Below are 27303 nucleotides of genomic sequence, written 5' to 3' on the forward strand. Positions count from 1 at the left end.
ACAGAATGTTTTAAATAATTCAAGATTTTTTAAAAAAACAACCAGGATGAAATGGAGCATCACAACCAGTAATTTCAACCACTTGATTTTTAAAAATCATTTCATAGTAGCTTTTTGTAGCGTCATATCTCCACCACATGTAGGAAAAAATGTCTCCTCTATTGCTGACATTGACACCTAGCAATTTGGCTGCCATTTTCTAAACGTTTTAGAGATTGCTGCATTGCAGCAGGTCTAACAGGGACATGAACAAAACAAGGATGACTATGGCAAGATTCCTCTGGTGGTAGTACTTTAAGATTAATCTATCTGCTTTGGTTCAGGGAAGCAATAGTCCTTTTATCGGTTTATAAAGCCACTCACTTTTTAACCTACTCTCCTCACTTCACAGTACCACATTTCCATGCCTTTGTGCTACCCAGAATGTAAAGAACATCAGTTCAGTATCATCATCATAAAGCTCACCATAAGCTGTTCCTTAGGATTTCCATCCGTTAGTGCTAGACATTATAGAATTAAAAAGCCAGCTAATTACCAGGTAAATATCTGCTTTCTCAATATTTAGCAGAATGCAAGAGACTGGAAAAGCATGAAAAAAATATTAATATGGGAAAGGACACAGAGATCTACTAATTCTTTTTGGTGGACAATGCATCAGAGCAATTTTAAGAGAAATATCTCCACATAGTTCTTCACAGAGGAAAGAAACTGGTCATACCTAATCCAAGCTGACAGAAAATCAAGTATTTTCCAGGCTGTACCTGCAGTGAAAGATAAGTATTCAGACATTGTCACTTTCTGCAAACATCTCTTGGTGCACAGATGATTAAAAAAATCTGCCAGCAGTACATCATTTCCATTCTATTGTGCAGTCTTACTTTAAAATCTGCCTGACAGCAAGTGTGGAATGCCTGGCGCTACAACTGTGCGATGCTATCCTCGTTTTCCAGTTTTTGTAAACCGCCCTGAATATTTTCAAATTGCAGGGTGTTATAGGAATGCTTTTATTAAATGAATTAAATCATAAATCCCACAAGAGAATGGGATTGAGGCGATAATAGCTTCAGTGTGAAAAATGGGACACTGCAGCTTCCATTGTAGTCCAGCCTGTTATTTCCACTGCTATGGCTGAGATTCGATCACCATAATTAGCTATATACTATGCCATCCCAGCATAGTATATAGTACATCCCATAGTACATAGTACATCCCATCCTAGACAGCATCTTAAAAAGCAGAGACATCACCTTGCCCACAAAGGTCCATATAGTTAAAGCTATGGTTTTCGCAGTAGTGATGTATGGAAGTGAGAGCTGGACCATAAAGAAGGCTGATCGCCGAAGAATGGATGCTTTTGAATTCTGGTGCTGGAGGAGACTCTGGAGAGTCCCATGGACTGCAAGAAGATCCAACCTCTCCATCCTTAAGGAAATCAGCCCTGAGTGCTCACTGGAAGGGCAGATCCTGAAGCTGAGACTCCAAGACTTTGGCCACCTCATGAGAAGAGAAGACTCCCTGGAAAAGACCCTGATGCTGGGAAAGATGGAGGGCACAAGGAGAAGGGGACGACAGAGGACGAGATGGCTGGACAGTGTTCTGGAAGCTACGAACATGAGTTTGACCAAATTGCGGGAGGCAGTGGAAGACAGAAGTGCCTGGCGTGCTCTGGTCCAGGAGGTCACAAAGAGGCGGACACGACTAAACGACTAAACAACAACAACATGCCATCCCAGCAACAATGTTGAGCACACAGTAGTATTAGTAGCAGCTTCCCCTGCCCCCAACACAGCAAAGACCCAACCACATCACAACAACCCTGGCAATGCCATGACCATCCACCAGTCACAATGCTGCTCCAAACAGTGACTTGTAGCTCATGCATGGAAGGCCCAATTCAGCAAGAAGGGATGGCATGAATACTTGCAAAGTTGTCTTGAAATCAGGTAGGCGGTGGTGAGTAATAGTCAGAACCTAGACATATATAGTGGGGTAGTGAGCAACTGACTGAGTGAGGATTCTATAGCTGAAGAGCTCTTCCAGCTCCTTTCAATCACTCTCCCCTTTCCATTGATGGAATACCTAATGTTCCCATTTAGAGATAGATCTGTTGAAGGAGCTACTGTAATAAATGAGACTATAGCCATCCCATGTGAAGAGCTACAGAAGAATTGCAGGTTCCTGTAGTGTACTTGTGTCTGGAGTCCTGGGGCAGTCCTTAGAAGATACCCTTTTGGACATTTGGGTGGCTTATACTTATTTTACATGTTTAAATTAATATTAGTGCATTGATTGTTACTGTATTCTTATTATTAACATGTTCTGATTTCTTTCTTTCTCTTTCTTTCTCTCTTTCTTTCTTTCTTCAGTTGGTTACAAAAATTATATTAAACAAATAAATCCCCCTTCTGCCCTCCAGCATTTCTAAACTTGGTACCAGATGGTTGTAGCCCTATGCCCCATCCTTAGACATAACAGGTTTCCTCTCAGGGGGTCCTATGCCTCTATTTGTTGTTTAGTCGTTTAGTCGTGTCCGACTCTTCGTGACCCCCTGGACCAGAGCACGCCAGGCACTCCTGTCTTCCACTGCCTCCCGCAGTTTGGTCAAACTCATGCTGGTAGCTTCGAGAACACCATCCAACCATCTCGTCCTCTGTCATCCCCTTCTCCTTCTGCCCTCCATCTTTCCCAACATCAGGGTCTTTTCCAGGGAGTCTTCTCTTCTCATGAGGTGGCCAAAGTCTTGGAGCCTCAGCTTCAGGATCTGTCCTTCCAGTGAGCCCTCAGGGCGGATTTCCTTCAGAATGGAGAGCTTTGATCTTCTTGCAGTCCATGGGACTCTCAAGAGTCTCCTCCAGCACCAGAATTCAAAAGCATCCATTCTTCGGCGATCAGCCTTCTTTATGGTCCAGCTCTCTCTTCCATACATCACTACTGGGAAAACCATAGCTTTTACTATATGGACCTTTTTTTGGTAAGGTGATGTCTCTGCTTTTTAAGCCCCTTCATGGATCATTGCCTTGCCGTGGCGAAGGGGCTTGAATAACTCAGAGAAGCTATGACCTATGCCGTGCAGGGCCACCCAAGATGGACAGGTCATCGTGTAGAGTTTTGACCAAACGTGATCCACCTGGAGCAGGAACCGGCAAGCCCCTCCAGTATCCCTGCCAAGAAAACTCCATGGACAAAGACAACAGGCATGCCTCTACTGGTGTTCTATAAATGACTCCAGAATTAGTCAATATCCACTCAATTGTCTGCATTTGCTTATGACAGCTCTTCTGATATCTTAATTTTATGCCAACGAGGGACTCTGCTGCCAGGGGGCAGAATCTAGGCTACACTCATCGCTCTTTCAATTCTTCACGCCCAAGCCCACCTCTCTCACACCTACACCTTCATCCTCAAAACAGGAAGCAGGAGTCCCTCTCATGTTCTGTTCACAAAGATCAAAGGTTATTTTCAAGGTACTGCTAATGGATTGGAACAATCAACGCTACAGCCATTTATATATGAAAGCCATTTATATTACACACACTACCAATAGCATCGCTTTAAAATGTGGCTTTTAAGGGCCTTAATTTCTTTAAATCCTGTGTTTGTTACAAACAATACACTATCAAAAGATGGGAGAGGATATTCACTATCTGGTTATCTTTGTTCTGAAACATCATAAACGGCTATTGAATTAGGCTTTCAACTTTAATCTGTGCTATGAAGGGTATAAAGGAGAATCCAATATGAGAAATAAGCAAAAGCATTGCAGCTCAAGGTCTGGCTCTCTGCATTGTGTCAGCACCTGTTAGCTTGCATAGCTCATTGCAGAGGGCAAAGCAGAAGGTCATTGCTGAATGGAACGGCAAAGGGGGCTGAGGCAGAGCTCCAAACAAGCCACTAGTCCTTACAATAGTGTTGCCTTGAAAAAGAGTTGGGACCGGCTACTTAAAAGTTGACAATTCAAATAAGGATGACTTAGAATTCTTCTCTGGAACCCAAGATGCACCCAATCTGGCCCAGGCTGAAGGCAAAGCCCAATAAATTCCTAAGATGCATAGGCAAATGTGTCATTTGCAGGCAGAGGCACTAAAATCCATTCTACCTCCTCTAAGTTTTACTTCCTGACTGCTATATGAAATTCATGCTCCCTGCCCCATGCTGTAAGTTACCAAACAAACTCCTGTGTTGCAAAGAGAACGTCAGCAACGTCTAGGCAACACGATGACCATGTACATACGCAACAGACAATCTTTATAGAATTCCTTCAAACCATAACTAGTACGAACTGAAGTCTTTAGTCTCAAAGTCTCTGAAAATCTTTAAATGAAGCAAGGTACCAGACTCTGTATGATGAAAGACAAGCTGTGAAGCTTTGTGTATTCAGCAAATATGATGTCCAACATTGCCAGCATGCAGTGCACATCTTAATTAGCAGTGGCGTAGCGTGGGGGGTGCAGGGGGGGCCGGCCGCACCGGGTGCAACATCTGGGGGTTAGGGTTAGGGGGCGCAAATCCACGGGTTAGGGGGCGCAAATTACTTGCCTTGCCCCGGGTGCTGACAACCCACGCTACGCCACTGTTAATTAGTAAGAAGGTGGTGTCCTACCATACTGGGTTCCCAGGGAGGAGGTTTTGGGGAAACTTGAGTCAGGCTGTGGGGACCCAGTGGAGCCCCAAAGACCTGATCCAGGGAGCCTGGTGTCAGACACCAAATGCATTAGTGGCAGTCCCCTAGCTGCCTTGAAAGCCCCTGATGATGTCGCCAGACACAGGCAGAAAAAGGAGTAAAGAAAACACATAAACAACCAAGTTCCTTCCTTTGCTGTGATTGGAATTATAAAGAGATCCTTAGTAAAGTCACCCCCTGATGGAAAGCTAGAGCTGTCAGTCACAGAACTACACCTCAGCACTAAAAACTTGCTGTTTCCTCCTCTACCTGGCCTTTTCCATTTATGGTCAGCTTGGAGAAGGTTTCAGGAATATATGAAATTTGCAAATGGGGAGGGATAGTAAAAACTCTGAACAGAAACAACCTTCCATTCACACTTATTCAGACCGAAATGGCTTTGAAACAGTCAGAATATACAGAGTGGTTTGCTTTCATTTGGATTCAAAGCAAACACACAGTCCTAATTACTTGTCCCCCAAAATTCTATTTCACCTTGGCAGAAAGTGCCTTGTGCCATGTTAAGCTCCAGCCCAGATTCATGGATCTGATTCAAGACAATGGCCCATGTTTTGTCTTCCACTTATGTGACATGTATTAAGATGTCACCCGTGAAGACAATAGCCCCTTTCAATGCCTCTAAGAAGTTTTGTCATCTTCCTTTGGAACCTCGGCAGCACTTGTGATCCCAAGTGGCAAGTGTTGAAAACAGAATCTCCCAAAGAGTGTGATAAATGCAGTCAATTTAGCACTCTGGTATGTCAGAGGTATTTGCCAGGAAGCACTTGAAACATCCAATTCAGAAGACACTTTGGCTCCTGTCACTTTTGGTAGAAGGTCCTCTAGCATTGGCAAAACCTTTCCCCTCCCCTCTCTCTCTCTGACTACTTAACAAATTAATTAAGAATTCTTGTGATTCACCCCAAGCCTCTCCCTGAACAGAAGCGGAAGATGTTGGTGTATTTCCCTTGACAGATGTTTCATTTAGTGATTGACAAATGGGTCAGGGGTCGCTGAGGTGCTGCCTTCCAAATGCTGTTGGACTCCAATAATAATAATAATAATAATAATAATAATAATAATAATAATAATAATTTATTATTTGTCCCCCGCCCATCTGGCTGGGCTTCACCAGCCACTCTGGGCGGCTTCCAAAAATATATATTAAAATACTGTAATACATCAAACATTAAAAGCTTCAGAGTTCTTCTGAAAGTCTGGTAGTTGTTGTTCTCTTTGACATCTGATGGGAGGGCGTTCCACAGGGAGGGCGCCACTACCGAGAAGGCCCTCTGCCTGGTTCCCTGTAACTTGGCTTCTCACAGTGAGGGAACCACCAGAAGGCCCTCGGCGCTGGACCTCAGTGTCTGGCTGAACGATGGGGGTGGAGACGCTCCTTCAGATATACTCCAACTTGCATCCACCCCAGCCAACATGGTCAGAGATAAGAGGATGAGTCCAAACCTTCTGAAGGGTACACATTGACTACCCCTGCTTTAGGGGATCACCTCCCCACACGGATAACTCTGAACACCTGCTGCCATGAAGGGCAGGAAGCGCCCTAGCAACAGTGGCGTAGCATGGGTTGTCAGCACCCGGGGCAAGGTAAGTAATTTGCGCCCCCTAACCCGTGGATTTTAGTAGGGGCAGAGAGCTGCGAGTGTGAGCGCGCCCCCCCAGATGTTGCGCCCGGTGCGGCTGACCCCCCCTGCACCCCCATGCTACGCCACTGCCTAGCAATCACCACTGCTGTGAGGAAGACAGACACAGAGTACCCAGCAGCCCCAAGGATGAAATAATCAGTGTGTGGCTATATTCTCACACAGTTAGAACACAGAACCTTTTCCCATCATCACACCTTCCTGGGTTTTTTCTTTTATTTTGTAAATCTTATGCTTAACGGTGGGATTATTTCCTTTAACTGTATGGTGCCATGGGAGCCTATTGTCAGGAAGAAATCGAGGGTCTAAACCAGGGGTCAGCAAACTTTTTCAGCAGGGGGCTGGTCCACTGTCCCTCAGATCTTGTGGGAGGCCGGACTATATTTTGGGGGGGGATGAATTAATTCCCATGCCCCACAAAAAACCCAGAGATGCATTTTAAATAAAAGGACACATTCTACTCATGTAAAAAAATGCTGATTCCCGGACCGTCTGTGGGCCGGATTGAGAAGGTGATTGGGCCAGATCCGGCCCCTGGGCCTTAGTTTGCCTATCCATGGTCTAAACATCTCAAATATGCAAACAGATACCACAACTGACCATATATGGACATAAGATGCTGATGGGGTGGTAGCCCCTCCATACCTGATCACACAAGCTGTAGAGGGAGGAACCTTGCTCTGGCTAAGAAGGGACAACAGCTAATTAGGGCTGAACAATTTAGGTTGCCTTGTGCTCCCCGCCCCACTCTCACACTCTCAGAAGCCTGCCATGGGCCAAAAGAGACAAGGCCCTGTCCTTCTTGTCCACAAGGTGGATATGTGGCAACAGAAGGCAGGCGATGCCCCCAGATGTTACTGCTCCTTCTTCCTCACTTGATGCCATGAGAGCATCACCAGAAGACACCTGCAGAGCTCATTATGTGCCCTTTCTGCCATTTCATCTACCCATAATGCACCCTACTGCTGCTCCTCCACTGACTATCCTGTCAGAGAGAACCTTCAAATGAATAATAATAATAATAATAATAATAATAATAATAATAATAATAATAATTTATACCCTGCCCTCCCCGGCCAGAGCCAGGCTCAGGGCGGCTAACACCAGTAAAATTACAGTAAAAACATAGTAGGAAAAAAACCAAATTTAAAATACAGGATAAAATGCAATTTAAAATGCAGCCTCATTTGAAAAGTAGCCCATAGATCAAAACCATAAGGGGAGGGAAACATAAGGGTCAGACTGAGTGCAAACCAAAGGCCAGGCGGAACAGCTCTGTCTTGCAGGCCCAGCGGAAAGATGTCATGTCCCACAGGGCCCTGGTCTCTTGTGACAGAGCGTCCCACCAAGTCAGGGCCAGTACTGAAAAGACCCTGGGCCCTAGTTGAGACCTATCTAACCACCTTGTGACTTGGGACCTCCAAAATGTTGTCATTTGTGGATCTTAAGGTCCTCCGTGGGGCATACCAGGAGAGGCAGTCCCATATCTATGTGGTTCCTAGGCTGCATAGGGCTTTAAAGGTCAAAACCAGCACCTTAAACCTGATCCTGTACTCCACCGGGAGCCAGTGCAGTTGGTAAAGCACTGGGTGAATGTGATCCCATGGCAAGGACCCTGTAAGGAGCCTCGCCACGGCATTCTGCACCCACTGGAGTTTCTGGGTCAGCTTCAAGGGCAGCCCTGCGTAGAGCGAGTTACAATAATCAAGCCTGGAGGTGACCCTCGCATGGATCACTGTGGCCAGATCAGGGCAAGAAAGGTAAGGGACCAACTACTTAATACGACGGAGATGGGAAAATGCCACATTTGCTGTGGCTGCAACCTCCATGGAAAGGGATGTGTCAAAGGTTACACCCAAGCTCTTGACAGAAGGCACTGGCACTAATTGAGCCCCTGCAAGAGATGGGAGAATCATATAGAACTCCAAAATGAGGGCTTCTTAGGCCTTCTGTGCCATCTGCCTCTTGACCAAATCACCATTTAAAACCTTGCCCAAGCCGTTAAGAGAACAGATAAAGAGCTCCTTGGACCTTCTGTGTCTTCAAGGCTAGTCAAGGGAAACGGCAGCTGTTTGAGCTGTGCTGATAGTGGAAGGCAGGGAGATGCCTCCTGCAACAGATGGCTGACTGGGAAAAGATATATATTTACAATTTCTTAACCCTGGATGAGCAACAATAAAAAAAGAGAACTAAAATAAAATATTCAATATTACTCAACCTTCTAGCGTCAGAGCTGAGTACCACGAACATAAAAACACTGATGTGCGTTATTGTGGGAAGATTAAAATTAAGATCGTGACCTGAATGTGCATTGCATTTGAAGCCTGGAACCAGCTTCCCATGCAACGTCGCTCACGTTCAAAGAGCTGACAGAAGTCTTTCTAGCTACGGCACTTCAGATCGCACCCTGCAAGCTCTTCTCTTAGCACAAAGCTCAGCTCATTCTTTCAGTACCATTTTGTTTCATTTCTGCATGGGGTGATCTCAAGTTACGGACTAACCCCAAATCAAACTCGGAAAGAGCCCATGCAGAACTGAAGCAAAATTATACTGAAAGAATGAACCCAGTCCTGTGCCAGTAGTATTGACTTTAACCAATTTAGACAAAGCAGGATGTAAGAGCTTGGGGGTCAAAGCCTTGAAGAAGTTTGCGTCCTGAGCTGTTCGACAGGGAAATGGACTCCCTCGGAAGGTGGTGGACTCTCCCTTCCTTGGAGGTTTCTAAGCAGAAGTTGGATGGCCACCTGACATGTGTGATCTAGCTGAGATTTCTGCATTGCAGGGGGTTGGACTAGATGTCCCGCAGGGTCCCTTCCAACTCTACAATTCTATAATTCATTCATTCATTCAGCATTTATTGGCATAATTCTAAAATTCTTTAATCATTAAACTAGCTGACAGTACCTGACACAGCTTGTGAATTCTAAGGAACTGAAGGGGGGGCGGGATAAAATGGATAATGTAATTTGTTGATTTCCAGGTCCATGCATGCTCCACACCGACAACCTGGGTGTTAAGTTGTGGGTGAACATATCAGACGACACAGCGATTCTTCAAACAGCTCTTGTTTATTCAAAGGCCAGAACAGAACTGAACTGAACTGAAGGGTTCAGTCAGCCTGCTTATATAGAGCTCCAGAACAACGTAACTGTAGCAACTTTCTAAAACTATCCAATCACTGAATGTTACTTTCGATTCTTCATTTGCATACAAACTATCCAATCACCGAACGTCACTTTCGATCCTTCATTTGCATAACTATCTACAGTTTCCCCCTGCTGGCCCAGGGTGAGAACATCAGTACATTACACTGGGAACCCTGCGATCATCATCTGAAGCCTTTCATCTTGTGCCCCCTCCACAAGAGGCCCAGAGGGTGCCAACATGAGATCAGGCCTTTTCTCTGGTGGCTCCCCATTTTGTTACATATCTTTAGGTGCCAGGCAAAAACTTTTCACTTTAACCAGGCCTTTGGCTGATTAAACATTCTGTGGCCTTTAAAATGTGTTTATGGGAGAAGGGGGGGTATTGGTTTGTTTTTGTCTTTGTTTTATTATGCATTTTGTGTTCTCATTTTGCATTTTTATGTTGTGAACTGCCCTGTGATCCTCACATGATAGTTGTATCACTAGTTGTAGTAGTAATGGCCCTTCAGTCCAATTATCCATAGCTCACATCCACCTCTGGTACGTACGTGTGTGTGTGTGTCTGTCTGTCTGTCTGTCACACCACTCTGGCAAGTGAGGATAACCGTTTTATGCAACTGATGAAACAGGCTCCAGCCTATAAATGTTTATGCCTCAATAAACTAGTTAAGTCTTTTAAGGTGCCACAATACTATTTATTTACTGCAACTGTTTATATCCCACTATTTGAAACATCCGGTTACATATCTTTAAAGTACAATAAGAACAGTAGCCTATTAAAAACATTAGGGTCTTTCCCACATGGTGGTTGATGGTAATCCAGCTATGGCAGGTGCTGACCTAGTCTTCGCCTCCCTTCTTCAGCTGCCCCGGGAATTCTTCCCACAATGCATTTGATGGTAGAGCACTCTAGGGTTTTTTTTAGATTTGGAAAGACTGGTCTTGGATTAGCACTTCATCAAGGAATTAATCTTTCACTGTTTATGTTAGGGTGAGGTTCTGTCACTTTACGTTTTTTTATGTATTATGTATACCCCTCCTCGTATGGATATCAATGACGAGGAATTGCTTAAATAAATAAATACCCCCACAAAGCTATGAGTAACACAAAGTACAGTTAGCACATTTCCCAGGTTGCCTGGATTGCTGCTTGACTTTTATGCACTTTTAATCTTCCTAGTCTGTTATATTTTTAGATCTTTTATGTATACAGCAATTTCGCTATCTGTTTGGACTGTGGATGTGTCCAACATTGTATAAACTGCATGTAAAAGACTATATCTGTCAAAGCTGAACACTATGATTATCAGAGTAATGTAAGAACAAAGGCAAAAGCAGACACACCATGCTGCTCTTGGGGGTGCGAGGAAGAGAATGAAAACGGTATTATTTATTAACTTACTTTTATTATTTAACTATGCTCACCGAAATTTCAAAGATGTTTCCAAATCAAATATCAATGTCTGGTACACAAGATGCAATTTCAAGACACATACATTTGACTGTATATTTTATTGCATATATTTGGGGCACTGAGTTTCTAAAAGTTATCCAGGCCTTTAGGGAAACAGAAGAGAGCATATGTTTTCCCTAAACAAATAAGAGTTTTATTTCCATTCTCCTTGTGCTTCTGGTGCCATTTGATGAGATTGACTGCAGAAACTCATGGGATTTTGTTGGTGTTGCCACAATACTATGAAGAGCAACACGTTTTTCAGACTGACAAATACTCCAGTGGCTCAAGAAAATGTTGGGTGTTTTCAGGTCCACATTATCTGTCATGGAATCAGATTAGTTCTGGAATTCTATAGTATTTCTAGTTATTCTTGACTTTCCTCATCAAAGCCAATGGGTAGAACTTTGCCTGAAACCATGGATACACTTCTTATACTCTCTTCCACTAGGGTTTTGTAAGTAATTTAAAAATCAGTTACTTAAAGATCAACAGGCAATTCATAAATTCAGGTTGAATAATAGTGTCGTCAGGCTCAGGGGAGGTCTCATTTAATTAATCAAGCCACTCTGCTGGAGGAGAGTAATCAGTATCACACTCCATTCATTTCAACGCTGGTTACAATGAAGAAGCCGAGTCTGCCTAAAGAAGGTTAATATTGAGAGTAATGAAAGCCAAAATGAGTTTACACCAATAAAACTGGAGTAGGCACCATCAGGCAAAGTAGCTTCTGACAAAAACAAGCTTGATGGTGGCTTTCCTTTAGAATCTCCCAGTGAAGACAAGAGGGGAACTCATATACTGGGTAAGACTGTCATGGTCTGGTTCACGGGCGATTGAAGTACCGGCTGGAGACGTCGGGACCGGGGGCAAGATGGCGGGGTGGGAGCAGGAACGGGAGTCAGGAAGCCAGGAGTCAGAAAGCCAGGAGTCCAAGGGAAAGCCAAGGGTCCGAGGGTCAAGAAGCAAGGAGTCAAGGAGTCAAACACAGCAAGGCAGGGAACGTGTTGCTGTGGTGAAGAGCTGAAGGGAAAATGCTGACCTTATATCCCTTCCCAGCTCTTGCCACCAGGTTACCAATTGGCCTCACCTGTCCAGCTGCACCTTGCCTCTTCAGAACAAACTTTGGAAGCCCCCAGTCCTGCAGAGTCCTATTGGTCACAGGGCCTGGCTCCTGCATGCACTCCTGGACAAAGGCTGTGTCTCCAGATCACTACCCAGGCCTTCCAGAATGGGGGAAGAATACCTTGTAGCAGAGGCACCAGGTTGCCCCCAAGATTGGGGGGCCGGTGCGCATTGTGCACGTGTGACGTCATGCACACGACATCACACACGTCTCCTGATGCCTTGCAGGCTGGTGAAGCCTTCCATTAGACCGCACTGGTCCCTGCAGCATTTGGACACAGTGCGCAGACGGGTGCAAGCTCGTGCGTGTGTGACATCATGCACACGACGTCACACACATCTCCCGACACTGAGCAGGCTGGTGTAGCTTTCTACTAGGCCCCACTGGATCCCCCCTAAACCTTGGGGGAGCTGGGTCCCCTTCAAACAAATATTGAGGGGCTGAAGAAAACATCTCCGCCCCTAAAGTCGGCATGCCTGTCTTGTTAGACGCGTAAAAGAGAGAGAGAATATGTGGTGGAAATTAATGGAGGAAGCAAAAGAGAGACCAAGACCCTAGTACTTCCTCCTGCTGCAATATCTCATGGGCCCTAACATATCAGCATACACCGGTAACATTATTTTTACTGCTTAAAGATTTACTATACAAGGAATGGAAAAGCCAAAGAAATCAGAATATAAATATGCATGCTGAGGGGAAGAAAACCCAAGTAACTCACCCAAATGATAATGTCTGCAAGTGTCATGGTCCGGTTCACCGGCTGGAGACGTCGGGACCGGGGGCAAGATGGCGGGGTGGGAGCAGGAACGGGGGTCTAGAAGCCAGGAGTCAGGAAGCCAAGAGTCCACGGGTCAGAGAGCCGGGAATCAAGAAGCCAAGGGTCCGAGGATCAGGAAGCCGGGAGTCAAGAAGCCAAGATTCAAGGATCAGGAAGCAAGAAGCCAAACGCAGCAAGGCAGGAAGCGTGTTGCTGTGGCAAAGAGCTGAAGGGAAAATGCTGACCTTATATCCCTTCCCGGCTCTTGCCACCAGGTGCTGTGAGTTACCCATCAACCTCACCTGTGCGGCTGCGCCTTGCCTCTTCAGAACAAACCTAGGAAGGCCCCAGTCCTGCAAAGTCCTACTGGTCACAGGGCCTGGCTCCTGCACACACACATGACAGCAAGCATCCACAAACATGTCATTTAGTTTTTAGCAGCTCAAAGAGAAAAGGATTCAATCCATTGGCTATGACATATGTACGCTTTGAGATTCAAATCTGCTCCTAAAATCCTGCCCTAAGCATATCCATACTATGTAAACCGGGAAACGTGTTCATTGGTTATTACGTCAGGAATTGTTGCTATTTTCCTTCAACATATCTACCTTTTCAACAGGAGCCCATTTTCCTATCCCAAGATATGCTACAGCAGGGGTCAGCAAACTTTCAGCAGGGGGCCGGTCCACTGTCCCTCAGACCTTGTGGGGGGCCAGACTATATTAGGGGGAGGGATGAACGAATTCCTATGCCCCACAAATAACCCAGAGATGCATTTTAAATAAAAGGACACATTCTACTCATGTAGAAACACGCTGATTCCTGGACCATCTGCAGGCTGGATTTAGAAGGCAATGGGGCCAGATCCGGCCGCTGGCCCATAGTTTGCCTACCCATGTGCTACAGTCTACCAATCCAGCTCTGTCCTTTCATAGATACAAACAAGGATCAAAACTCCCTTTCATTTTGATTGGAAGCTTACCCACAATCTAGAGAAACTTGTTCACCTTGACACCTAAATTTAATGAGGGAGCCTATTCAGATCGAATTCGAATTCGACCTATTCGAATCCCCGCGACGGGATGAGATCCCGTTGCTCGGTCCCTGCTCCTGCCCACCTAGCAGTTCGCAAGTACAAAGTGCAAGTAGATAAATAGGCACCACTCCGGTGGAATGCAAGCCAAGAGCTCTCCTTTCCTTTCAAGAGCAAGGGTGGGGAAAGAAGGGGGGGAGGCAAAGTGACAGGAAACAGGCTTCAGAATAATATCAGGAGTGGATTCGTGGCAGAGTAAGAAAGGCGGGATGCGGATGGCACTGTGGGTTAAACCACAGAGCCTAGGGCTTGCCGATCAGAAGGTCGGCAGTTCGAATCCCCGCGACGGAGTGAGCTCCCGTTGCTCAGTCCCGGCTCCTGCCAACCTAGCAGTTCAAAAGCACATCAAAGTGCAAGTAGATAAATTGGTACCGCTCCGGCGGGAAGGTAAACGGCGTTTCCATGCACTGCTCTGGTTCGCCAGAAGCGGCTCAGTCATGCTGGCCACATGACCCGGAAGCTGTACGCCGGCTCCCTCGGCCAATAAAGGGAGATGAGCGCCGCAACCCCAGAGTCGGTCACGACTGGACCTAATGGTAGGGGGTCCCTTTACCATTACCTTTATTCAGATCAGATAGTTTTCTCATGGTTCTCCACTGCTGCCTTGCATCTTTGACTGTTTTCTTCCTTATGTTTTAATTCTTTTTATGACTTTTGAACAGCCAGCAAGCATCTCCCACCAGTGGTGATCCCCTAGTCATTCCTGGAAGCCTTGAACACTGCTGCGTCCCCAGCTGCCGGTCACAAAATGCAGTGAAAAGAACAAAATCGCTTCTGTCACTTCCTTCACAAAAGCATTGCGATTGGAAGGAAAGGGATATCCTAGTAAAGTCAGTCCTAGTTAATCTCTATCAGAACAAACAACACAACCACGTTCTCTCCCTCTCCCTGTGCCTGGGATTTTCCTTTTATGGAGACTTTGGGAAGAGTCAAAACTTATCAAATTGGGCAAAAATGTAAAAACACCCCCCCCCCGAGACACCAGCGCAATTCTGAAGCTTAAGAACCTGCCCACTTGAGTTCATACTGCTTTGGACAAGAGTTGTTTCAATTTAGAAGCAATTCAAGTATCTCCCAAACAGATCATTTTGGGTCAGAATTCCTGCTTCATCAGAATTAGATGCACACACGTATCAACAACTGAAAGTGTTGAAAACCTGCTCAAAAATAAGTGATTTCAAAGCATGTGTCTGATTACAGAAAAGAAGAGGGTCTAACAGACCTTCCCAGGAAGCACATTTCGAAAGCTTAGGACCATCATTCACTGTGTCTCTAACAGCAGAAGGGCCTCTGATGCCACTTCTGGGGAATGTATGGGGCACTTATCGTAGGGAGGCATCACGGGAGGCAGCCTGCAATGCCACAGGGAGCTGAGGATGCCAAGTTGCAAACTTCCCCCCCATACTCACACCCCCTGGCATCATCCATTTATGAATGTTATGCCAGACAAGGTTGTTCAGCAGCATGTTTGCACTGGCATAACCTTGATGTTACGTTAGTGTAGATCCCTATCCAGGGCTGTTTTTCTAGAAGAAGAGGTGCTGGAACTTACCCTGAACACCTCCTGCATTCTCTTAGAATGGCAATGGCGCCTACCTGAGAGGTGCCAGAACAGAGTTCCTGTGAGTTTCCCCTGAATAAAAGCCCTGCCTATGCCTATATGTATTTAGGATCTGCTAATACAAGTGATCTCATCAGTATCCCATTGTCATCCAGCCAGTGTACATCAGAGACAGGAATGTACTGTTAATAAAGCAAGAGGGAAATGCATCAAGACAATAATATGCATACTATTTATGCATCTGCTTTTGATTTCGGTTTGTGTCTGCCTTTATTCATATTTTATTATCCTTTTATCTGGAGCCTATTAAAATTAAATGATAAAAACAAATAATTTAAAAGTCACATTGGAGCATAACTACAAAAAAAAATAATGCACCACGAAACTAATTGCTAGGGAGACATCAGGAGTTTGCTTCCTATACCACATTCTCTAGGTGTTTAAAATTGAATCATTTAAGTAAATGCAATGTTTTTAAAGCGTTACTGGGCGGGGGGAACGCAATTAGAAGCTTAAACATCATCAGTATGACAACATGAAACTTTTCAAATTACCCTACAAAATGAGAACAGATTCTTATTCACATTCAGAAGCATCTCATTACATGCTTGGTCAATTAACTTTAACGGAACTCATCCTGGCATTTAAAGATAAGCCTAAGCTCATGTTCACTGGTGAATCACATCCAAAGTGGTTCCCTGCACCAACTAGAGCTATAGGCACTGAATTTTCATCCTCACCCAATGGGGCATGTTTCACCAGGGGGAGGGAGCAATGTACAGGAAGCTCGCTCTGTTTTGCAGGTTTTGAGGGTTGCTGCACAAAAGGAGATGAAAATAACTGTCCGATCAACATCATTTTGAGTGGCTTTCCACACAATCCACCTTTAGCACTCCCTTCCCAGGTATCTTCTTGTTGTTTTTTAAAAAAAATATGTTTGTACAGTATTCAGTTGCTGTTTCAGTGTCATTTTTTTTAAAGGCTTCTTCTTTCTAGCAGCAATCTCTTGATGACATCATTGGTCTAGCACAGCATGTTAGTTTGCAGCTCCCGAAACCAATGTGAGTAAGGCTATAGTTCTATGCATGGTTATGCGGTAGTAAGTCCTGTGGAGCTCAGTGGAACTTACTTCTGAGTATACATGTGCAGGATCGAACTATTGGTTAACTAAGAAAACTAAAAAGAATGAGGTTAAAACGAATGAAAGAATAAGATCACGAGAACAGTATTTAACACTGTGTTTTGGGGCGAGAGGCAATCAAAGAAGCACCAGGCAGTTGGGGAACAAATAAGGCTCTACAGTACATCATTATTATTTGTTTATTAAATTTCTATACAGTGGTACCTCGGGTTAAGTACTTAATTCGTTCCAAAGGTCCGTACTTAACCTGAAACTGTTCTTAACCTGAAGCACCACTTTAGCTAATGGGGCCTCCTGCCGCTGCCGCGCCACCGGAGCACAATTTTTGTTCTCATCCTGAAGCAAAGTTCTTAACCTGAAGCACTATTTCTGGGTTAGCGGAGTCTAACCTGAGGTACCACTGTACTGCCCTTCATCCAAAGATCACAGGACAGCTTACAATGCAAAATCCCAAAGTCTGCAAAAGAGGGCTAAGAGTCAAAGGTGCAGGTTACAAACTAAATAAAGCAGGTAAGGCAAGAGCTGATCTTGAAGTGGATTGCCACAATTATAAACCAGTAGAAAGCAAAGCATTAGGCAAAGTGAAATGGCTGACTGACATAGCCAATGAAGTGCTTGAACTAGGTTTTCTCCTGGCAAGTCCTGGCAAAGTCAAACATAGATCTCTGCTTACGTCCAGAGGACCATGAAAATCAGAGCAGACACCCCAACAGTCAGGCAAACAGATTTCAGGAATCTGGAAAGCCAAGATCGGATAGTCTTCCTAGTAAGCTGACTTGCAAACAACTTTTGAGACCTGAATATGCACTGAGCAAACATACAGAGTTCCAGAAGCAGCACGGACTAGGGACATTATCATAAGAATCACCTAATGGTCAATAAAAGAAGCTGAGTAACTGTAAGATACTTTGGAAATACTGAATGCAAGGGGGAGCAGCTCCTGCTTTTACAAGAACTTATCTCAAAGAGATATTACAAAGAAGGCATTCCTTCAGATAACTTCATGAAACAACAGAAGCAAGCATTCAACATCTTTGAAGCTTCCCTTTCAAATAGTATTATATAGGACAACACTACTTATGCAATTCCTACTCACCGAGAAGCATGGAAGATCCTGGCACATCTTAATCGCAATCCCGGTAAAGAAACATCAAGTATGGATGTAGACAGATGTGAGCAAGGAGAAGATCAACTCACAAGCTTTATGGGTGGTCCTGGAAAAAAATAAAGAGGCCACCATGAAATAAAAGGTCTAGAAAACATAATATACAGAGATTCCCACAGAACTCCTGAAAGGGTTTTTTTGCGGGGGGGGGCGGAGTGAGAGACACAGGAGAAGCAGGAAAACAAACACTGGTTTGCAAGTGCCGAAAACGCAATGCAATGGTACACAGATTTTTTTGACATGTAATCTTTTGGCTAAACCCATAGCAGGCCCATTATGTTGCTAAACTAAACCAAATTATGTTGACAGTAAGCATTCCAAGTCTCTGGAAAGATGCAGAGTGGAAGCAGGATAGAGTTATATTCCCAAATTGCATCCTGATGGAGCAAGTGGTCTTAAGTGTCACGGTCCGGTCACCTCACAGAGTGTTGTGGGGGAGGAAGGGAAAGGAGATTGTTAGCCGCTTTGAGACTCCTTCAGGTAGTGATAAAGCGGGGTATCAAATCCAAACTCTTCTTCTAAAGGAAAACAAAAGGTGGCTGGATGCAATCAAAGATAAACACATATAACACAAAGTTAAAAGCTAAATCTGTTGATGCATAAGAACAATTTTAAAATCCATATTTATTAGGCCAATCAAAATAACCATAAACTAGTGAACATGGCTTGGAATGCCATTAAAAGGCTGCTAATGGTTAAATGGGGAACACCTGATATTGTGCTACTGCAGGAAACACATCACAAAAGAAAATAAGTTAGGCTCCTGAACTATCGCTGGATAGGATAATCTCTATTGGCGCCAGAAACTTCTAGTTCAAGAGTAGAGTGGTAAGATTCTTTTATTTTGCCTTAAAGTATACAAAGAGACTCCAGGGGATAGTATATTAATGCAAAAGGTTATGTAAGAGGGCAAATATTCACAATAGGTTTAATATATGGTTCACATTCAGAATAGTTTCTTCACCATATGACGATTCCTTAACAATAGAATTTCTTCTCTTTTTTTACATGTTAAACCATAAAGCACCACAGCTTGGAAGGATAAAAGTACAAAGATACAGTGCAGTTCCAATGGCATAATAAAGTAGCAACTCATACAAAGGTTCCCTTTACAAATAATAAAAGAATATAAAAATATAAGTATTCTCCACCTGCGAGTTCTATCATTATTGAAAATAAAGCTTCTATGTTGTCCTAAATGAGCCAGACATCTGCATATACCAGTGGCACTGAGTGACTATGTGTCTCAATATTTGTATAATAAATAATATTATGGCATACACACACACAGTCATTCAAGCTATGCCCCTTTCGATACTTAGATACTTTTGGTATCTAACAGAATTTCAAAAAGTAGGAAAAAATTAAAGGTAGAGAAGGGGTGACTTTCAGTCTGATATTTCCACAAGGCCAAGAAAAGACAGATGAAAAATAATCTGAGAATAGGAGATTCAGGACTACCACAGATACAGGGATGGAAATAGCCAAACGTGTACACAGAAGCATGCCACCCAGCTGGAAAAGGATTACACATATTACTCTCACTGCTATAAGACATTTGCATGAATACCACATATTTGTTTTCCTGACAATGAGCCCAGGTTATCTAAAAAATGGCACTGTTACAGCCTCAGACCATGGAGCTGTGGTATCAATATTATATATGGTTGAGAGGCAGCAAGCATCATGTGTGTGGTGCTTGAATCCAACACTGCTTGGAGTCTCGGAGGCAATGCTGTCTTCTTTGTGAAAGAAAGATTACCGATGGCATTTTTTGCAAGATTTGTTTTCTTTTCAGACAGACAAGGAGAGCACAGGTGGAGTCACGCAGCTGAGCCCTGCTTGTATCCATTGCCTCACATCAGGAAGATGTCCCTCCATTTCCAAGGTGTATGCCAGTCTAGCTCTCAGGTATCTCTCCAAAAAGCTGCAGCTCATCCACGCACAACAAGACAGCTATGTTTTGCGGGCAATATCCAACATTAGTCGATTGATTTCTAGGAGCCTTCGGTGAAAACGATTTAGCTGGATATCACCCTTTGAATATAACTTAAGAATTGTAAAGTACCTTTTGTATTAAAAATAGGGGGAGAGGATAATTTATCTGTGTGCTTTTTAGAAAAACATTTATAGTACTCCCATAAAAAAAAAATCCACCCCAAAGCAGATTTTTTTTACAGCATGTAATCGGCATGGGATAGTGGTTAGAGTGTCAGACTAGGACCTGAGAGACGAAGGTTCAAATTCCCACTCAGCCATGAAGCTCACTGGGTGACCTTGGGACAGTCACTGCCTCACAGCCTATAACCCACCTCACAGGATAGTTATGGGGTTTAAATGAGGAGGGGGAGAACCATGTACACCATTTTGAGCTCCTTGGAGAAAAAGGTGGGGGGGGCTGCATAAATAAATAAATAACACCAAAATGTATCAGGACTGGATTAAATTTTTCTCCAGCAGGTGCCATTTCCACCTCCAATTTCCTTCCTTCCACTGAATTAGTGGTACCTTCATGGTCTTCTGGTGGTTTCCCCATATTATACATGGCAGGCATGGGCAAATGTTAGATCAGTGTCCACCAATGAATCAGGAAGGATTCCTGACTCCCAACTGTTTAAAAATAGTAACAAGATGACTCCTTTCTTCTAACACTTTAAATCCACCAAAGAAAGGACCTGTGTGGTGCAGGAAGTCAACAGTTGTTGTGGAATTTGAGGGGCATTCTTACCACTGAGCTTACATTTCATAGGAACAAGATGTCAAGGGGATATAGCCTCATGAACTTCCATCTGAGTCGTGGGTAAAACCCAGTAAGAGTGGATTTTGACTCTTCATTCTTTGCCAGCCTAATGTTATGCCATTGCCAGGAACAAGACCAAGGTTTGAGGCAGCTCAGCATGTCAACGCACTCCTCTCCTGAAGGGCCTTTAAAACTGTCCACTTACTACCACCGCCTTGCTAAGATTTGTTCCCTTGACGCAGTTACGTTAAGTAGTGCTGCAAGAAACCTGATGTGCAGACAATGCGCAGCAACAAACACGGGTATATCTTCAACATCTGCTCATGCTTTGAGCATAACTGGCAGCCTTGGCACACCAGAGCATGGGACTGCACTCTAAATGAGGAAATGCTAGAACCTTCATTGTCTGCCCTCGAAGAAAATGCCCCAGAATGTGTTTGTCTGAACCATTTTTACACAATTTAGATTCTAAATTACACGACATCTATTTGAAACCTTCTGAAAACAGGACTGAGCTTTTGAGGATTATATTTGACTTTGGGAAGATCATTACCCTCTGTTGTATTAAAGCAGGCTCTGTTCCCGAGTCTGCAATGTTTAACAAATGAGACCAAACATAACAATTGCAGTGAAGTAAGTTTTCTGAAAGCCAAACGCTCCTTGTCCCATTGCCCTTCACAACCTTGTGCATCAAGCTACCGCTCAGCTCCACAGGCTTATACTCAAGATTGCTTTTGGAATGGTTTGCCTTTTATTTTTATTATCCTTTGAAAGGTAACCAAAAGCCATTAACCCTGCTTGCCTAATCCTAATGACTTGGAGCCAGCCCAGTTCCTAGAGGAGAGGTGTCTAAATTACATGAAACATCCACCCAATTAGCAGTAATTGACACTGTACCTGGCATTTACATTACAAAACCCAAAGATCGAATGACACGGAAATTGAACCAGACGGTAAAGCGAGAGATGCGAGTTGCTCTTCTTCCAGTTGATGCAGGAGAGTGAAGAAGAGGGAACTGGAACCTCAGAAGGACCAGAATTAAAACTTTGATCGCTCAGTCCTAAAACCGTGGTGGGAGAATTTTAAGTGAAAGATCTTCAGCCTTCCCTTAGGTTAATTCACATGTTTTTTCAGAAGAAGCTGCTCTGGAGTTCTAAAGGTAAAGGACCCTTGGATGGTTATACTTAAAACTACTCATGCAATTGAAGGAGATGGGAACAAGTTGGCAGGATTCTGAGGTGGCAGAATGGACTATATCATTTCAGGTGACAAGTGGAGAATCGCTTTTTTAAAAAAGCCCCTTTGTATAAATCAAGGTCGCTGCAAGCCCTGATGGGCTTCGTTTGTTGCTTTGAAGCCCTTTTAACATGGCTGAGTGTTCAAAAACATCACACCGACTACTGCCTATAGCTGCACAATACCACAATACACTTTTTAACACCTCAAGATTCTAGCTTCTAATTCTGCTGCATATATAAGCCATTTCCAAGCAGAAGGCAGTTTAGTTTCTCCAGAGAAATGTATCAGCATTCGTCTCATATTCATGTCTGACAAGTAGCATGATGAATCTCAGCAACTAGGTAGGTTACTTAAATTCCTGCAAACAAAGTGCATAATTTCAGTTCACCAAAGTGAAATGAAATCAACGCTTACTTGTCATCCTATTCGGCTGAGGCAGGGGGGTCTCAGGAGAAGTGGAAGCAATAGCAGGAACCTCTTGTGCTGTGAGCAGAGCAACAAAGATGAGATCAGGACCCTGGGCAGCTCTCGGCAGGTCCAGCAATATGCCAAAAAGACTCCAGACACCACTCTCTGCCCAGAAGGCAGAGCTCCAAAGCACCACACCCCAATATTAAAAAGGGCAGGAAATGTGCCCCTAACTCCTTTATGGGTTTGTAGTTCAAATCACAGCTATCTTCCTATATAAACTAATGGTGCTGGTCGCTAAGAGAAGGATGAGCAGAATTCCGCATCACCAACTTTCTTCTAAGTGAGCTACATTCTCTGATGTGAGGTGTGGTGTCCAAGGTTATCAATTCTGTATTACAACAGTGTATTGAGTGATGACACCCTCTCTGTTTATCTAGCACTTCACTGGCACAAGAGATGCTTACAAAACTGAAATGGTGCAGAGGGACGCTGAATAATCTGGAACTCCTTCAGTCTTCCTCTGAAATTAAGCAACTTATCATTCATTGTTTATCTACATCCATAGACTGCCTTTCTTCCAAGGAGCACAAGATGGCATATTTCATTTATAGTCCCATTTTATCCCCTTGTGAAGTGGGTCACTCAGTGAGCTTCATGCCTGAGCAGAGACCTGGACCCAAGTCTTCCCAGCCCACGCTGAACACCCAGGCTCATGGTAACAGCACAATGTCAATGTGCGATCACACCAATCAAAATGAGATAAGAACAAAGGAAAATGGAGCCTCAAAATGGAACTCTTCATCAAGCTAGCAAAGCAGAGGCTGGGAGGATGCTGCCTCGAAATTGAAGTCATGTAGGCTGCACTTAGGGTCAGTCTTAAGTTGCAGCATGGGAGAATGTAGCAGACCAAGGTTACAGTCCTGTATAGAGAAGATGGAAACCCTGTGGTTCAGCAGAGATCGACTCCAACTTCTATCAGCCTCAGCCAGCATAACCAGTGGTCAAGGATAATGGGAGTTGGAGTCCAAAAACATCTGGAGGGCCACAGTTTTCCCATACAAAAAGGACATACAAGCTGTCACAGTCCAGTTCACGGGCGATTGAAGTCCTGAATGGGGACGTCGGGACTGGGGGCAAGATGGCGGGGTGGGAGCAGGAACGGGAGTCCAGAAGCCAGGAGTCAGAAAGCCCAGAGTCTGAGGGTCAGAGAGCTGGGAGTCAAAAAGCCAAGGGTCCGAGGGTCAGGAAGCAAGGAGTCACAAAGTCAAGGGTCCGAGGATCAAGAAGCAAGGAGTCAAACGCAGCAAGGCAGGGAACATGTTCCTGTGGCAAAGAGCTGAAGGGAAATGCTGACCTTATAGCCCTTCCCAGCTCTTGCCACCAGGTGCAGTGAGTTACCAATCGGCCTCACCTGCGTGGCCGCACCTTGCCTCTCCAGAACAAACTTAGGAAGGCCCCAGTCCTGGTCACAGGGCCTGGCTCCTGCACGCACACCTGACACTAGCAGCCTTAGATTCAACTTGAAACTTTCATACCGCCTAAACTAGAAACTATCTCCTCCCTAGCTTCTCTTCATGCTTGTTTTCCAACTAACAAGAAACCTGTGTGTTTGGCCTAAGGGTGGACTGTTATGAGTAACAGCTGGATGTTACATTTTCAAAAATGTACCTCGTCACAGATTTGTTTTGGTTTTTTCCTTTATGGACTGTCTCAGCTTCCTCCATTTTCTGTCCAAATCAGAAACCTTTGGCACTGACGCCCTTCATCCATATCCCTCCCCATATCTCTCATTCCCTCCCTCAGGCAATTCCTTTTACAGGTGGGAAACACTGAGGTCAGGAATCCAACAGGTTAGTTGGAGCTCAGTTCTAAAACACACATCACTGATATAATAGCGTTTGGTTTTACTACCAACTCTCTCCCACAGAAAGCTGGGAGCACATGTAAAAGTGTTCATGGCAGAGTCTGAGGCAGAAATCCCCAGGATCCCAGAAGCCCCAGAATGTTTTTCGGTGCCCCAACTCGAACCCGGCACAACTGATGAAATAGTTGAAATAATAGGGCCTCCCTGGGGACAGGGTGCAAATGTAGAGTTTGGGAAGCAGTCACTCAAGACTTTCCCTGCGCTCCAAGTTAGTGCAGAGAAATGACACACGAATAATAATTCGGCCCAACTCAACACTGGCAATGGAGCAGCACACAAAATATCCCATTTGATACACGGAGCCAGTTCCTCAGCAACAGCCTCACAGCTGGCGAGGTGCGCCATGAGGGAAGCCTGGGTTGTGTGGCCATTGTTGCCTCTTCACAGTCTTGTCCTTCCTCAAGGGTGCCCGACCCAGAGAAGAGCCCTCCTATTTCCCCCACTTGGGCAAATAAAATCGCGGTTAGGCAGAGGAGGCAACTTCCCACACACATCCAAGCACAGCTCAGTTCGTGCAGGCTCACAAGTTATATCAAGAGAAGCACCTGCATGCATGGGATGAAGAGTCTGGGCTCCCCCAAACTTCGTCCATCCGTGGGAACGTGTGTGGAAGCTTCCTTCCACACAGGGAGGGCAGCCAGTGGCTAATTGGCCACAATTGGCGCCCATAAACGCACCATGGCATACATAACTTCCCCCCATTCTATCCCCACAACAACCCAGTGAGATGGATTAGGTTGAGACGCAGTGACTGGCCCAAAGTCACCCAGTGAGCTTCACACCTGAATGGGGATTTGAACCCAGGTCTGCCAAGTCTTAGTCCAGCACTCTAATCACACTGGCTCTCACTGACTTGAGTAAATCTGATGGAGCAAAAAGAATGTGAATTCTGAATCTTTATGAATTCCTGGAACTTCATTGACTTGGAACCAGATTCAGTCATACTAAAAGGCTATTAAATTATACTGCACAGCAATGTCACGCCATCAGGAATGACTGAATCCGCTTTCAATGGGCTGAGCTTCTACTTAGCACAAGAAAGGTTATCTAGTCCTTAGAATCACAAAGGTATCTCCCGCTGCACTGCAGTTAGTGGGATAGAACTGAGATCAAAGCCCAGTGCTAGCACAATGCAAGATTCTCTCACGCAGTTGATGGAAAACTGTGAGGCAACAGTGTAAGATAGTTTTCAAGATGCAACTATGAGGCACAAGCCATGGCATCATAACTTTCCCAGCATGCAGCCAAAAGGGCAAAGAACATATTGTGGTGAGAAGTGGAGGGTTGGTCAAATTTATCAAGTTCCTAGCCATATTCTGGAATTCAGATCATCCTTTTTGGGTACAGTTCTGGGCACAAATAATAATAATACTCAGTATATTTAAATCCTTACAAAATGCAGATGAATCCTGAATCTCAAAACAGCCTGGTTCTTTGAAGGTTTTTTTTTTTTTTTTTTGGCTTGTCAGAGGCACAGTGTAATCTGTACAAGAGAGTACAAGCTGAAGCGGGGACTCCTGAAGCATTCTTTTGTGCCTCAGCGATTCAGAGTTCAAAAAAAAGTTGCAGACAAGCATTTACTAAAAGTGTAAGTATTGGCTATAAGCTTACTACAGCAGCATAATACCACAGTGTGGAGAAGGATCAAGGGACAGTAAACACAAGAGTCTAGAAAATGAATTTACATGGAAAGCAAACCATTTTTAGTTCTCCCCCCCCCCCCCCGAATAAACTTTAGAGAGGCCTAGTGCTGGATCTGTTTGTCTGCGCTTCTACCGTGGCTGCAATTTTCAGGCTAATTGCCTACAATAGACAGGGAGAGCAGTGTTAAGTGATTCCCTTTTTGCTCACACTAAAACTGTGGTGGCTTTCCTTGCACGAAAACCATTGCAACAGTCCTTCTGAGATTTAGCAGGATTTATGCTCTCAGAACGGGTGGCTGCCTGCAAATGTCATACAATTCTGCCCCAAAATAAAAGGTTGCAGATGTTTCCTTTATAAATAAAGCATGTATCAGAATTTAAATGTGTCCCAAAGCTCCTGGACGTATTTGTCTGTAATTTCACAGGTTTTATCCACTCTGTTGAAAGGGGGAAAGTTATAGCTGTGGGTTGTTGTTGTCATTCCAGTAGTGAATTGGGAATGGGGGAGGGTGAATGAAGATTAATGAAGATCCCAAGATTAAATCAAGCAGGCTAGAAAGTGGACTGCTTTCCAAAATACTGAACCAGGGTCCAAAATGAATCACATGCTTGGTGGACAACCCTTTAGAAAGGTTCTGTATGTGTTATCTCAGTAATCCCAACATTTACAAAGTAAATCAGTCCACTATTGTCCCCATATTGGAGATGAGAAGCTGATGCTGAATGTGTCAGAGAACAATGCTTTGCCTCTGGCCAAGCTCATGCACTCTCCATCTTCAGCCATCTTGACTAATTATAGCAGCCAGAGGGCGACTAGACAAGCATGGGGAGTAAATTATTCAAGCCTCCTTTCAGGGTGGTCAAGTCCCAGCTGTGTTTATGGACGTGATGGCTCAGTTCTCACCCTCTCCTTTGCTCAGTTGGCCCAAGGCTTGTCCACATTTGAGCTGGATCTAACTTGGAAGACACATTTTCTCCTCTCAGACGTGATCTCATTAGTCCACACAGGTGCAGTTGAACCTGAAAACCAAATCCATTCCTTCATGTCCATACTGACAGCCATTGCCTTTGTCCAGAATGAAATTAGAAGGGTACAGCAGCAACGATGCCTTTCTGTGTACATGGTCAGAGCACTAAAAAAATATATCTGCAGACCTCTGTGGAACTAATAAAACGTGCATGAAATCCAGAGGTGCTCATGATCTATCACAACATGCACAGTTCCTCAATATAAGGACGCGCTCTCTTTTTCTACATGACTTTTGTGCACAAATTATATCTTCTCCTTTTTTTTAAAAAAGTAACATATGGAATAAGAGTGATAAGACCTACTAATTTTAGCAAAAGAAGGCTTTGTTTTGTTTTTACTGGAAGCTGACAGCATCATTCCTCTGTATGTGTGCGCGCATTTTTCAGATTATATTTTACATACATTCATCATTTTGTCATAATCTTATACAGTGGTACCTCGGGTTACATACGCTTCAGGTTACAGACTCTGCTAACCCAGAAATAGTGCTTCAGGTTAAGAACTTTGCTTCAGGATGAGAACAGAAATTGTGCTCCGGTGGCGCGGCAGCAGC

This window comes from Podarcis filfolensis, assembly GCF_964270895.1.
Source record: "Podarcis filfolensis genome assembly, chromosome: 17".
Lineage (NCBI taxonomy): Eukaryota > Metazoa > Chordata > Lepidosauria > Squamata > Lacertidae > Podarcis > Podarcis filfolensis.